Source organism: Pleurodeles waltl, chromosome 10, assembly GCF_031143425.1.
Source record: "Pleurodeles waltl isolate 20211129_DDA chromosome 10, aPleWal1.hap1.20221129, whole genome shotgun sequence".
NCBI lineage: Eukaryota > Metazoa > Chordata > Amphibia > Caudata > Salamandridae > Pleurodeles > Pleurodeles waltl.
The window spans coordinates 139,941,435-139,957,356 of record NC_090449.1 but is presented as its reverse complement, the minus strand read 5'-3'; the positions used below and the strand labels follow the sequence as shown (position 1 = coordinate 139,957,356).

The window sequence follows — 15,922 nt, the reverse complement described above, 5'->3', positions numbered from 1 at the left end:
AAATTTGTGGCATGGTGTACCAACAAATCTGTTGATTCCCCTATCTGCTTCTCTTTCTGAGGTTCTGTTGTTCCTTCTTTCTTTGGCCCAGCAGGGTTCTGCTTTGGGCACGCTTAAGGGATATTTATCACCTATCTCAGCCTTTCTTCAGTTGCCTGATCAGCCTTCACTCTTTAAGTATCCTATTGTTAGTGGAGTCCTTAAGGGCCACACCCATTTCTTTCCTCCCACTCTTTTTATCATGCCTCAGTGGGACCTCAATCTTGTCCTTACTTAGTTAATGTGTTCCCCCATTGAACTTGGGTACTAAATAGGAATCTACTCAAATGGAAAGGAATATGCAGTAGAAATATCCATCCGCAGAAAAAGTTACTTACGTTCTGTAGCTCCTTTTTTAGTGAATAAGTTACTTGCTGATTCCACACCGATCCTGCCCACCTTCTCATTCTGAAGTAGGGTCATAGTCCACATAAAAAATGTTCCAAATAATAGTACTGCACTCTAATATTTGATGTCATTGGATGAGTAAAAATTTATGAGAAACTGACATTGATGTGCTGTATCAGGTGCTTTATATCTCCAGTGATGTCACTATGACACCGAGATGGAGCCATTGCAGGAGAGCTGTGAACGTTTTCCAGAACAGTCTGGACTCTATGGATATACAACAGTAGAACAATCAAGACCTACCATATCTAGAATCCTTAGCAAGGCGACTACCCTAAAAAATCCAAATATTCCAACTAAAGCAAAAATGCAACTGTAAATAAATATGTAGCAAACTAAATTATTTATAAATATTTTAATAATTGTTACTTATCAGTCAAGCATTTCCATTTCAGTAACAAATTTCAGTGAGACTAAAATAAATATTAATAGATAAATTATGCAGTCACTCAAACAGATTACACCTCTTAAAGACACAATACATAAAATCAATCAGCTAGAAATAAAATACAAAAAACATAATCCCTTATAAGGGCAACAACTTAAATAGTAATATATCTCACCCGCTAAAAATAAAATACATAACTTAGTTTAGTTGCTGATGTCCATAATCTCGAAGTAATCCACCACAAAAACACATCCTACAAAAAAAGATAACACAAATCCCAGAAGTTAAAACAATATCAAAGTATTTCCACAGGGAAAAAATGTAGCACTCAGAAACCTTCTAAAATCACACAGGTGGTCAATTTGCAATTAGATAGAAAGAGAACAACGAATGTTTTTGCTTTTAGCCATTTTGTTTTTAATGGATGAGAGTCCGGCAGCATCCTTACAGTAAAGTTTTGCAATAACTACGATACAACAAAACTAGCATAGATGGCACAAAATGCTAGCTACCAACGCCAGATCTATTGGCTTTGCCAATGCTTGTTTATTATTGTAATAACCACAGCATTGTTACAATCAAAAGGCAGATGGACCAGCTTGTTTCAGGTTTTACAAGTTTTTCTCCAATTCTTTCTTTAACAAAGTGAATGTACTTCACCCTGCAGGGATAAAAAGGGGATCCAGAGCTAGTCCTCCTTATCTGATTAATCACCTATTACTGGGTCACAGTTTTAATATATATAAACGTTGTGTCTGAGAGGGACAGGGCAGGTTTATCTACTGAAGAAAGATCTATAAGGTGCCCCAAAGGTGGCTTTATGTTCACTAATTCTTTTTTCCTACATTTAAATTAGAAGGTTGACCACTATCGGCTTGGGTGGGTAAAACCTTGCTTTTCTTCAGAGTTTGGTGGGGGCAGAGCGTGGGTTGCAGATTTTTTTGACTGTCCGAAAGATCTCTCTAGCTGAACATGTGTTGGTTATTCTTTGTGCAAAAAACATGCGGTCTCTATTAGGCCAATTGTTGACCATATCAGGTGATCAATGAGGACTGAGAACTGATGACCCCTAAGTTTGGAACTTCACAAATTTAGGATACCCTCCTCATGTAGAGCAACAGCTAATTTCTAGAACAACTCGTCACACAGTTTGAGAACTAAGCCCACCCTCCAGGCCTTGTCACAACAATTTTGTCCCCCCACTAAGGTTCCAGACCTGAATGAAAATTTTCAGACATGCTGGGATGCACTTGGAAAAAAGTAAATGTTAAATGTGATTAACAGAATGCAGTGATGGAAATGGAACCAGTCCCAGCAGCACATTGTGAGTGAGAGTTTTGCGCTGGGTCAACACTTTGAGCCACATTATGCACTGGAACTGAGCAGGGGCGGCTCCTCTGCAATAGTGGAGAAGCATCGCTCCCCCCGGCTAAGAGCCAGGAGATGAAAAATAAAACCATAGTTGACTATCATTTTATTTTTCAGATCCTGGCTCAGCCAGCAGTGCAGGGTGGGGCGGGGCTTGGTCACAGGAGGTGGGAGGGGGAGGAGAGAGTGCACACATGTGTTTGGCAGGCCATCTCAGGCCAGCAAACACACGTACACTTAGGTTTCTCCAGCGCAGCTGTGTTGAAAAAACAGCCTGGAGAAGCTGCACAGACCCCAGGACTGTCTGAGCAGCAGTCCGAGCCACACAAACCTACCCTGGCACTGATTTCATGCTATGTTTAGCATAAAAGCAGTGCCAGGATTGCAGGGGAGCCTGTGCTGGTGTCCCTGCAAATGCTGGGACACCAACCATCAGGAGCAGAGGAGCAAGTTGGGCAGGACTTGGCGGGAAAGGTACGTTTTATTTGTTTATTTTTTTTAATTGTTTCCCCTGTCCCCTTCGTTCCCCCTGGAACTGAGACTAACAAATAAGATGACGGGACAGTCTGTCCTGGGAAACTACGCAACCCAGGATTGTTTGAGTGTGTTGTAAGCCATCGGACTGTGCATTTTGAAAGCTGTGCAACCGAGGCACAAAGTTTGAACTACTGCAAGAATGCATGTTTTGAGTACAGATGTGGCTTCCATGCTCATTGTGCCATAGGAATCAATCATCACCTCATTGATGAGACATAAGTAGGTCAAAACCGGTCTTGGGTTGCTTATGGTCCCATCTAAGGGTGGCCTTGCCTGGTAGCTTGGGACAGACTTTCCATGAGGCACAGAGTTGATATTGATTTGCATTTGGCAGGCTTTTGTCTAGAGTGGAATGATGGGCAAAAACAATGGACTGGAGAATGGCCCCAAGTGATTACCAGTAGCGGAGTTTAATTCAAGCATTTCTTCCATCACTTTGTTACAGTTTTGGGTGAGTGGCATTAGGTGAAGCTTCCTCTGCCACTGTGATTGACATGGGTGTGTCCACATAGGACATTATGAATGGCAGGAGATTTTGAGGAAGGGGACAAATTGACAAACACTAATCGAAGCATATTGGGTAAGAGGCAGGCAAAAAGATTCCATAAGCTGGTTAATACTAAGAGGCAAATGACTTAGCTAAATGTAAACTGCTGTTTCACCCACCTAAAAGTGGCAGCTTGAAGTGTGTGGGCATTAAGCAGAACTTTATCATACTGAAATAAGTGAAAGGCTCCCTGCATTGTTAGTGGTCTCACAACAAGCTGGATGCTGTTTGTACTCAGTAGGTCTTTCTATACGTTCTGAAAGAGTCACTTCCCTGTGCAGTCATTGTGCAGTGTATCTGTAACACAGTGACGGACGGGAAGCAAGGTGCGTAGTGTGCTGTGAAGCTCAGAGCCACATCTCACTAGCAAACACTAGCACATATCCCATAACACAATCATCGAGCTCAATCCAACATGCACACATCTTAACAAATGCACAGAATCAGCCACCACACACACCATCAGATTAGAAACTACAGCAACAGGCCCACACAAACACCATCACAGATGCACAGTCGCAGAAACAATAGGTAGAGCTTCTTTGAGAGTTGAGTATATGATTGTGTGCCAGGATGCATTGCTGCCATGTGTATATTGGAAAAGCCTTACACTACACCACCACCTTACTTGTGCCTGGTCTTTATGATGGGGCTGCTTGCACTGTCTGTTATTGTAGGCCATTTCTGCCCACCTTAGGGCCAGATCGGCCTATTTTTCTTAGGCCAACCTGCCCCCAAGGGAGCCACAAACCACTAGACACCAGGGTTTTTTTTTGCACCAATTTCACATAAGGGGAGCGACCCCTTAGGCAAGGGTCGCTTCCCTGGGGGGCAAAATTATTTTAGGCCATTTCTGCTTCCCTGGGGGCAGATTGGGCTATTTCTATTAGGCTGATCTACTCCCGGGGGGAGGGGCAAAAACCACTTAAGCATCAGGGATTGGTGTGTGTGTTTTGTTTGGGGGAGCAGCCCCTTGGGCAAGGGTCGCTCCCCATGGGGGCATATTACTGTTGGCCATTTTTGCCCACTTTGGGAGCAGATCGACCTATTTTTGTTAGGCCCATGTGGTGCCAAGGGGGCAAAAAGCCCACCAGAAGGCAGGGAAGAGTTTTTTTTCAAAAAAAGAGGGTGAGGGTAGGGCCATATCCCCACCCAAAATAAATGGAGACAAAGTTGTTCTGCCCACCGGTGGGCAGATGGGGCAATTACCCCCGATCCACGCACCAAGAGGGCGAAAACCTACTAGATGCCAGAGAATTAAAAGAAAATATATAGAGTGGGTGATGCATGCCAACCAGTATGGGAATTGTTATGCCACCAAACTGAGGGGGTAACAGCCTTTCATCTCTCCCCTGCACACTAAAAGATCTTATCCCAACAGCAAGCAAGAGGACATTTGATTATTTTTGGTTTTGGTTTTATATTTGGGTCACAAGAGCTTGTCTAACTCTTAAAATCGTCCCACTTGGAATGGCGAGGGCTGCGCTTTTTGGACTTTGGGACTATGCCATGTAGAAAAATCTATGAGACCTAGACACATTCGAAAACTAAACATCTGGGTGAGTCCAGGGTGGTGTGCTTCACATGCACACAGACCATTTATCAACCCACAATGCCCTGCAAACCTCCAACTTTGCTTCAAATCACAACTTTTTCCCACATTTTTGTGATGGAAGCTTCCATAATCTGCAGGAATCCATAAAATTTCTGCCACCCAATATTGTTGCATCTATATCGAAAAAACCTCTGCCCCACTTGTCAGCCTAAAAACATTTTTTTCAAACTGCCCTTTTGGACCCGCTTTCGTGCCCCCTCAATATCGAAATGTTTTTTCTTCTCTTTCCTGCCACAGGCACTTGGCCCACCTACACAAGTGAGGTATTATTTTTATCGGGAGACTGAGGGGAACATTGGGTCGTAGGAAATTTGTGCTGTGTGGTGTAATTTCTTTTTTTTTTAAGCTAAAGTTGATATTTGCTGAGGATTCTGGGTAAGAAAACACTGGGGATCCACTCAAGTCACACCTCCCTGGACTCTCCTGGGTGTCTAGTTTTGTGAAATGTCTGGGTTTGGTAGGTTTTCCTAGATGGCTACTGAGCCCAGGGCCAGAAACCAGGTGTCCCCCATCACCCGCTTAAAAACAGGTAGTTTTGTATTTGATAAGTTTGATGTGTCCATGTAGTGTTTTGGGGCATTTCCTGTCACGGGCACTAGGCCTACCCACGCAAGTGAGGTACCATTTTTATCGGAAGATGTGGGGGAATGCAGGGTAGAAGGAAGTTCGTGGCTTCCCTCAGATTACAGAACTTTGCAGCACCAAATTGTGAAGAAAAAGTGTTTGTTTGTTTTTGGTTTTTTGGGCCAAATTTTGAGGTTTGCTAAGGATTCTGGGTAACAGAACCTGGTGAGAGCACCACAAGTTACCCCATCCTGGGTTCCCCAAGGAGTCTAGTTTTCAGAAATGTACATGTTTGCTAGGTTTTCCTAGGTGCCAGGTAAGCTAAAGGCTAAAATCCACAACTAGGTGCTTTGCAAAAAAATAGGTCAGTTTTCTTTGGGAAAATGAGATGTGTTCATGTTGTGTTTTGGGGCATTTCCTGTCGTGGGAACTAGGCCTACCCACACAAGTGAGGTACCATTTTTATCGGGAGACTTGGGGGAATGCTGAGTGGAAGGACATTTGTGGCTCTTCCCAGATACCAGAACTTTTTTTCACCGAAATGTGAGGAAAAAGTGTTTTTTGCCAAATTTTTAGGTTGCAATAGGATTCTGGGTAAGAGAACCTGGTGAGAGCCCCATAAGTCACTCCATCCCAGATTCCCCCAAGTTTTCAAAAATGTACAGGTTTGGTAGGTGTCCCTAGGTGCTGGCTGAGCTAGAAGCCAAAATCCATAGCTAGGCCCTTTCCAAAAAACACATCGGATTTCGATGTAAAAATGTGATGTGTCCATGTTGCGTTTCCTGTTGTGGGCAGAAGGCCTACCTACACAAGTGAGGTACCATTTTTATCGGGAGACTTGGGGGAAGAGAGAATAGAAGAACAAGTGTTATCGCCCCTTGTCTTTCTCTACATCTTTTCCTTCCAAATGTAAGACAGTGTGTAAAAAATATGTCTATTTGAGAAATGCCCTGTAATTCACATGCTTGTATGGGGACCCCAGAATTCAGAGATGTGCAAATAACCACTGCTTCTCAACACCTTATCTTGTGCCCATTTTGGAAATACAAAGGTTTCCTTGATACTTATTTTTCACTCTTTATATTTTACCAAATGAATTGCTGTATACAATGAAAACCCATTGCAAGGTGCAGCTCCATTATTGGCTTTGGGTACCTAGGGTTCCTGATGAACTTACAAACCCTATATATCCCCACAACCAGAAGAGTCCAGCAGACGTAACCAATGTTCCCTCTAATTTTTTGCCACTGTGTGTGGCAGTATGAGGTCTCTGTGCACTGCAGCCAAGGATACGTGTGACAAGAAATTGACCATTCACGCGAACGCAGCGCATAACTACCAAGATCTTTGGCATTAGCCTCTCCATACCACTAAAGCAAAAAAGGGATATTTGTATAAACATTACTCCATGCAATAGGACGTTAAGGCAGTTTTGTGACCTGGTTGCACACCCCAAGGACATGAACTGTTAAGTGCCACCTACACCCCAGTTAGAGAAAGCAGAAATCAGGAGGTTGAACCATTATGAAACTTTAATGAATACTCCGAGTGCTGGAGAGGGCCCTGCACATCAAATACAGCCAGTTGTATAATTAGTTAACATTTACAGTTTGATGAACACACTGTTGATAAATGCCATGATGCCCCTGCCAAGATACAGGCTGAGAAATGTTCCTACCCACCCACACATGGACTATAGGAGGAGCTGCATCATAGTTTAGACAAGTCAGGTGCCAACAGTAGATGTGTGACATGTTTGTTTCTCTTGCCGGTCCTTGCCATTCTTCCAGTGCTGATAAACTCGGTCTATGTTAAGCTTCCCATTTGAGAAGTAGGCCTTTGTCCTCATCAGCATATCTAGGTGACTCTCCTCTAGTCTGTTTCTTAATTTGGACTTGATTGAGTTCATGAGGCTGAATCCTCGTTCGCAGTCTGCACTTGAAGCCTGGAAAGTTGCACAGACATCAACAAGCTGAGATACAACACTATATTGGGCAGCATTCTGCAGAGTGAAATTCACCATGTCTTGAAAAGTCCTAAACAGTAAGTTTTTTTTAATATGCGCTGCCACTACATATTTATAATCGCTGTACTGCCGAACATCATCATCAGGGGCGTCACAATCACCCAGGACCAAGACCTTCTTATACTTTTCAACAAGTCTTTGTACATTTTCAGTCCCAAAATCAAACTGTGATTGTGTTGTTACTGTATGGAAATCAAAGCTTGTCCATTCCTTCAATTAATCTTCTGGGAACCTTGTCTCCATGTGCTCACAAAGAAGTTTAATGAAATATAACATCGGCTCACTATCATACTCGCGGTCCTCTCTAAACAAAGCCTTCAGATCTCTTACTGTGGTGCCCCAAAAGACAGTGTCACCCAAGTCATGTTCCTTTATTTGGGTAATTTGTGCTCTTGCATACTGTAGAACTTCAACGGTGGTCAAAGAGCTTTTCTGAAACAACTTGCACAAAGATGCAAGTTCACCCAGAATGTCATTTAGTGCTGCAAAGGAAATGTGGAAGTTTGAGTCAGATAGTTTTTTTGTAGCAACATTTAGCACATGGGTAATTCTCCTCAACTCGTTCATGATCAAAGTATTTGAGAGCAACCTCGTAATTATGCCATAGTGCACCAACAGCAAAATGCCTTGAATGCCACCGCACCTCATTGAGTGGCCGAAAGGAGACCGCTTCACATTCAGTGACCAAAGCAATTTCATCCAGCTTGGACTTCCTTAACGGAGATCGGGAGAACACAGTGTAGGCAGTCCTCAGTAATGTTTCCATTTCCCTGATCATCTGCACTTTTTTCCAGGCATCATCAACTCCCAAATCTTCTCTGTGCGCAACACAGGGCTGCTCAACTAGATGGGGAATGGATTGTTTGAGGCGGGTAGCAACACCATTGTTCTTTCCCAGCATCACTGATGCACCATCTGATGTGAACATGACCATTTTCATAAGATCCAGCTTATTGGCAGTGTAGAAGTCTTTTACAGCTATAGTGATAGCCTCTGCATTGCATGCACTCAGAGTTACAATTCCCCCAAACACTGTTTTGTGCTCTGTTAATGCTACAGATCGGAACTTGATGTAGAGGATGAGCATTTTTGTAACTGAAATATCTGTGCTCTCATCAATTATCAATGTGTGATACGAGTACTGCGCAGTTCTGCCATGAAGTCAGAGCGTATCACGCTGTTGATGGCCTCTAAAAACTCAAAGGCATAGTTCTTGCTCCTCCAGCTGTCTGGTATCTTCACATACAATGCAACATGGTCATGGATCTCTTGAACAGATAACATTGACGTGTTCATTTTGACTGCTAGCAACACATTGTTGATGAGAATCTTTATCTCCTCAGGCAGGGATCTTTGCCGTTCAACTACTTCTAGTCTGTTTGCTCTGTCACTGGCGGTTTCCGTTAGCATGGTGCGCACTCCAAAAACCAGCCTGGCAGCAGCACTTTTATTTCTCAGTGTCACCAAAGCAGATTCTTGAACTTTGCTACATAGATGGCGTTTCAAGTAGTCCAGCTTCCAGCAATCACTCCATTTCTTCCCAGTAGAAAAGTCCCCTGCAATCTTTGCTTCTGCACATACTTTGCAAATCAGGCCTACTTCTGGATTGTATAGAAATAGCTCTCCCAGTTGTACACAAACCTTGCTCCGGGACTTCTGTGTCTGTCTCCACAGTTTCTTTCAGCCATTCTTCTTTGAACACAAGACAGAATTTCTTCCTTTGTGGTGAAGCACTGCTCTCTGCAGAAGTCACAGCTTTGCGCTTGAACATTTTGGTGACAATCAGTCTGAGCCTACTGTGCCGCAAACCCTGCAAAAAAAAAAAGAGGGACATTATTTAAAGTGAGGAACATTACTTAAAGTTGTTTTTTATGCTATTGAATGCAATCTTCCAGGCAAGACTGAGCTATCTCTTGGAAAATGTTGTGACTAGCGAGTAATTACGTGGGCCTTTCTGTTTGATCTCACACCTGCCTGTATATGTAACACTGTCTAAGTTCTCTGCAATAGAAGGAAAAAATGGTTACAGAACATGCTTGTGTTCCAGTATTTCAGATGTACTACAAGGAAAAACTACTAAATAATTACCTGGTCTTTCTGCTTGTAGTCACGTCTGCCTTTTCTAACCAATGTTAGCACTGTCTAAGAAGCCTGCAAAAGAAAAAAAAAAGGGTTGAAGAATGTTGTAATTTTATAATGTACTAGGTGCATCACAAGTGAAATCTGCCAAATAATTTCCTTGTTTTTCTGCTTCTACTCACATGCGCCTTTTAGTAATATATGAGTAGTGCTGTTGTCGATGCCTGCAACAGAAGAAAAGGTGGGTAAGGTGGTTAAAGTAGGTTGTCATATTGCACTGTACTAGGTGCACCACAATGAAAATCTGCTACATTATTATCTTGTCTTTCTGCTTCTACTGACGTGTGCCTGTTCAAATTTGTGTAGCAGTGTCGAAGATGCCTGTACAAGAGGAAAAAGTGATTAAAGCACCTGAACGTTTCAATGTCTCCGTTGCACCATAAGGAAAAACTAGCAAATAATAACCTGCTATTTCTGCTGCTACTCCGGTCTGCCCGCCCTCATCTATGACCAATACTGTCTGAGATGCCTGCAGCAAAAGAAAAGATGGTTAACAGTTAGTTACAGCATGTCATATTATAATGTGCCAGATGACCCAGATGAGGTACCTACCAAATAATTACCTGGTCCTTATGCTTCTACACATGTCGGTCCATTCAAATCTATAACTTGCTCGGTCCGACAAACCTGTAAAAGAAGCAAAGGTGTGGATCATGAACGTGATTTATGTAGAGACCCTTAATCCCACCTGGAACGTCTACAGAATTACCTGGTCTTCCTTGGTACTCACGCCTGTCTGTTCAAATCCAAATGTTGACCGGCTGTAATTGGAAAGAAGATATTTAGCATAGGTTATAGGAGTTACAAAAACATGCATGACAGTTCCATAGCAAGTGAGTAGATACCTGGGCTTTCAGTTTAGATGAACTTTGGTTCCATATTATCATCCGTTTGGAAACCTACATCCCGCGTTAGACGTTCGATGATGCAGCCTTTACAGGCCTCAAGTTATCTGCTTGGCCACTCGCTATGACTAATCGGATTTATAAGGGTGAGCCATTTTCAGGCCTACTGGCTCGTTCTGGCAAGCTGACAGAAGAAAAGTGTTCTGTTCATTCAGACAGTGAATGAGCAATGAAGGTACCTTTAAGTCTTGTTGTTGTCTTGTCACATTTGCTGTGGGTTCAACGACAGACGTCCAGTGCCAACTTATGTCTTCTTACAATTTGCTGCTTATTTTATCCTGGAGATTAATGGTTATTTTTCTGCTCTGACTGCAAAGTTGGAGGATTTAATAAAGTGTGCTGTGGAGTTCACTTTGCAAGGGGGCAAATTAGGCAGAGCATTACAGTAGTAGTAGTAGTAGCAGGCTTGGACCTCCCAATACTACACACAACTATGCTAGATGGACTAGTCGGCAATTGTATTAATTGATATTGCATTAACAAGTCATTTACCACTAATTACTTTTGTTTGCAGTTCATTTAAAGTGTTTGCATTATATGCATACAACAGGTAGTGAAAAGTTCATAAGAGTTGCAGAATATTGTTTTTAGCTTTAACTTGGGCCCCACTCAGTTCCACACTTTAATTCACCTCAATCCCTGGATTACCTAGAAGACCACAACTGTGGGCCCCCACCTCCAAACACCTGAGGAGATTACTGGAAGCTCCAGTAGCCTAAGTTAAAGCATAATGAGGCTGATTGTAGCCCCTTTTAGGTCACACCCAAAGACATCAAGGGTACATTCAGAAAGCTGACATATGAATGTATTGTGCCCACTGGCTGTGGTTGTCATTTTCCTGCTTTTCATTTTCTGGTTGTTTTAGGCTGTCTACCTGCAGTTTGTACCCTCCCCAAACCTTATTTAAATCATCCTTCTGAGTCCTTTCTGTAAACAGACCTGTAGATCTTGTTCTTATCTCATCCCATTTGCTGTGCATTCAAAGAGGTAAATGAATGGTCTTTCAAGGATGCTTGTTTACTTCTCTCTTTGGCTTCAAAGTGAGAATTTACACTGCCAATCTTGCTAGATACTTGCGTACAAACGTTTTTTTTTTAGCACAGCAACTTTTAAATGAACCATGCAAGTATTTCAAAATACTTGCATTAGGAACACAAATGTAGCACATGGTTGTTTCTGAAGTGCATTGAAAACATTTTATATGATCAAAACAAGCCATTATACTAGGTGAGGCAGGTTACACTTCACTGTACAGATTTAAAAAATGTGCTAATAGAATGGTAATTTCAACTGAAAATGTGTTGTCTATTGGCACTTCACACCACTGCACTCCAATCCACAACACTACATGCTACACCTGTGCCAATGCTCTCTTCACCACTACATCAGTCCCGGCCACACCACTCTGCACAACTCCACTACACCCCTGCACTATACACTACTCCACTGTGCTCCACTCTAATATACTGACACTGAATTCCTCAACACTGCATTGTACACCACTTAATTCAACACTATACTCTGCAACAATGCACTATACCACTCCAATATACAACACTGCCACTCAGTTCCACAATACCAACTTTCAAGCCACGCTGAAATGCAACCATGCTAGTGCACATGGGTAAAACACTGTCAGAGCCGATTGATTTTGCATATGTACAACCTACTGGCTTTGCCAATGGGTGGTAGCCTGATGGTGTTGCACATCTCAGAGGCACATTGTGTATGGCTAAGCATTTAGTACCTTCACATCAGATGCTCCCTCAGTATTGCACAAATTATTGGTTTGTATTCAAAGCCATAACTTAACATTTTCCAGTACAAAAACTGACTTTGGTCACACCAGCCCCCTTTAAAGCACAATAAGCCAGTCAATGAATAAGATGACAGCATGCCATTTACAGTATTGGACACTGCTTGCTTTAACCGTGCCTACAGGGAGGCTGGCTGTGCCTTGCCTTCCCAACATGGGAAACCTGGTTGCTTACCAGTGCAGAGGGCGCAATCACTTAGGCATTGGACTCAACATGATATGCACAGTCAGCTTTCAGATCGTGGCAATCCAAAAATGTGGTCTTCACAGAAGGACTCACTTTTGAGGTGTCTTAACAGCCTACATCTAATATCCCCATCATTAACTCTGGCTTTGCACCCGTTAGCAGTCACTATATAAACCTGTTTCCCACCAGGCCGGTTTTTGCCAACAAGCAACAGGAAGCCCACATATGTCCCCATTTTCTCCATGAGAGAAATTGCTGGGGAGAGCTGTACATATTTATAACGAGCACTGTCAAAGTTGGTTGTGTCTTTTAGTACCTTTACCTTATAACCATGCTGTTCAGCCTGCACTACCACAGTTGGAGTCTAAGTGATCAGGAAAAAAATCTAGCAAAGGAGAGCAGGGGGAATCTGTCCAGGAAGAAGCACACCAATGAAAAAGCAACCGGGGAGAAGCATACAAGGGCACAAAATGGCCCAGAGATATCACAGGTGAGAGCAACAAAGCACAGCTAGGAAGAGACAGCTGCAAATGGCATTCGAGTGCTTAACCTGAAAAAAACTATTTGCAATCCAATAGTTCTTGCAATTGTGAGTTAGCTACTGGGGTTGTAAAAGCATAATTGGACTTGTCACAAATTGGTCAACTCTGCCTCATAATTTGGTACTTTCCCGCCACATACTTCCAGGGACCCTGCATATAACTAAAGCATTTACATTTGACTTCCTCAATCTGCAGGACAAATTAAAATGTTGTCATTTAGCATCCTAAATGAAGTCTACCATGTTAATTCTGAGAAAATACCACTTTTACCACCCCACCAGTAGAGTTGCTGGCTAACAATTCCCAAAAAGACAAGACCGCACAGAATTGAGAAATAAACTAGCAGGGTCACCCCAAAGTGTTCAGTGTAATTAGGATGCTATGGTGGCCTGAATTGCATAAAGGAAAGATTAACAGATACAATTATGCAAACCCAAAAAATAAAAAATAAACTTGGCATTAGACTAATGATCTAAACTGCCCCTAGAGGCCACTGCAACAAAAACATTTGAAGCAACATGGTCATGTAGCCAGTCAGCACACAAGTGCAGCGAATATTGCAGTATTGCTCTCCCACTGTGCCAGGAGAGCAACTTTGAGAATGGTTATCATCTATTGAGACGGCTGCAGTTAACAGGTAGCGTGGCTAGCACACCCAATCCAAATATGCTTTTCCACACCCCCAACTTGTTCTGGGGTACTTCAAGAAATGAACATCTATTAAAGAAATATCAAGATATGATGGGAATTCACAAGTTCATACATAAGTTAAACATTCTCCCACCGTTTTGACCAGCAATTGCCAAGTTGGTATTCCGTACAGTACATGCCTGTGATGCGAGTGCCACCTATGTTAATACACATCCAGGTATTTCCGAAAGGGCGCTTTTAAAGCAATCCTCAGTTAGAGGTCAAGCTGCACTGCCAGTTTTTAAGAGCTGGGCACAGGAATAGCCTCCATCCTGACCAGGGCATGTTACACTTGGGGCCAGGAATCCAGCTGACTTTCTCCCAGAGCCTGGAAGCGAGGGACTGCTAAATGCAGTGCTGCACTATCCCACCCCCCCACCCCACCCCACCCCACCCACACCCCTCCCAAACCCAGAGCGGCACTGGTCAAACTTGCAGAAAATCAAATCAGGCCTTAATATGACAACATCACCAGGCATCAGTGGTGCAGAAACAGTTTTCTGTTTGAGCAATGGGTGTCAAATACTCACAGGGTTTTTTTTTTATAAATAAAGATACTCCCTGGAGCCAGTCAGAGGTCAAGCTGCAGTGCCAGTTTTTAAGAGCTGGGCACAGAAATAGCCTCCATCCTGACCAGGGCATGTTACACTTGGGGCCAGGAATCCAGCCGACCTTCTCCCAGAGCCTGGAAGCAGTGAAAATGCTGGGGTTGGTACACAGGTTGCTAAAATCTATTTGTATCTTGCAGGCTGCAGGATATAATATTAAGTTAAATCTGGTGGTCAATGCCCCTGCTGTACAAATATGTAGGGCAACACTGGTCATAGTCTGAAGCACCATACTATAGCATAGAGGGTTAATGCTTGTGTAACATGCAGGTCATAGGTTTGTGTTCAATCAAAGACAGCTAAGTTGGTTAATGAAGTTGTTGCAGAGATTCTTCTGCTACCTGCTGATCACAAGTTAAAATCCTGCTTAAATAACTTCATACAGCTCCATGTAATCTGAAAAGCATACGTGAGAAACATTGTAGGTTTGTACTTAGCATTTCATTATTCTAATGTTGACAGCATGGGTTGTGTTGGGGAGCACTACTAAACATTTATCAGGTGCCAAAAGTTGAGTTAGGATTTTTTTCTTTAATCAAGCTTACAATTAGGTTACTTACATCCAGAGAAGTCTGACATCCTCACATGCGCATAGACATCCATCTCTTAGATACATACTGGGCTTCAGATTGAAAGCCTAAAGCCCCTTTCTGGTCTCAGTTGAACCTGTGAAGCGACATGCTGAGTGTATCTATCCACCTGAAGGGCCAGACCTAAAGCTGCAGCTGACTGAGCTCGTTTGTGCTTCAGCAGCTGTTCCCAGCCAAGATACAACTAGGGCAAAGGGACATGATCATCGATTTAAGGGAAGCGTGTATTTCTGTGCACACCTGCGGCAGTCTCGGCGCCAGGATTTTTTATCTAGTGATGCCAAGAAGAAGCACGGGTGGGCCATAAGGATGAATGAGCAGCAGCCAAAATATACAACAAAGCGTATGCATAATCTGATATTTTAGATACTTACAATGATATGCCAATTGTACACATTTTAATACAATAAACACCATAGAATGGGCTACAGGATTCGTTTTCCCTTTTGCAAGAATACCAGCACTGGGACTTCGGCTTGGGTGAAGGGCACCAGTATCCCTTGTGATAACTTCACGATGCAGAAGGAATGCAGCATGCTACTTACTGGTCATGTGCAGCAGCCTGGTTCTCCACGCAGTGCATGTTTAGTGACGTCTCTGTGGTGTCCCGGTGTAGGTATTTGTCACCCACTGGGACACCGGCCCCAGAACCCGGGCTTGGCACAAACATAGCTGCCAGATCCAGCAGGATCGGGCTCACTTCCCGCACTGTGTCAGTTGCAAACCCAGAGAGCAGAAATCCATCGACGCACAGAACTTGCAGAAAATCAAATATGTAAATACACGTACCTGTTTAATCCGGTGCTCTCTTTGTGCTGTGATCTGTCCTCGAGTGGCTGCACACTTGTTTTCCGTCCTGCTCGGCCGCGAAGAGTGACTCTGTTTTCGCACTGCTTCTGTTTTTTAAACGCAGCGCTGACGTCCTCTCTCCCGCATGATGCAGGCAGCGAGGT

The 15,922-nt window shown here is 43.1% G+C and overlaps 1 long non-coding RNA gene across 1 annotated transcript; it reads right to left on the bottom strand.

Moving 5' to 3' along the window:
- Positions 1 to 7,045: 7,045 nt before the first annotated feature.
- LOC138260724 (uncharacterized) lies at positions 7,046 to 9,965 on the bottom strand. The gene is made up of 3 exons (XR_011198942.1): positions 9,754 to 9,965; positions 9,581 to 9,643; positions 7,046 to 9,302 (listed from the first exon to the last, which is right to left on the bottom strand). It is a non-coding gene; the product is annotated as an uncharacterized lncRNA (long non-coding RNA).
- Positions 9,966 to 15,922: the final 5,957 nt, after the last annotated feature.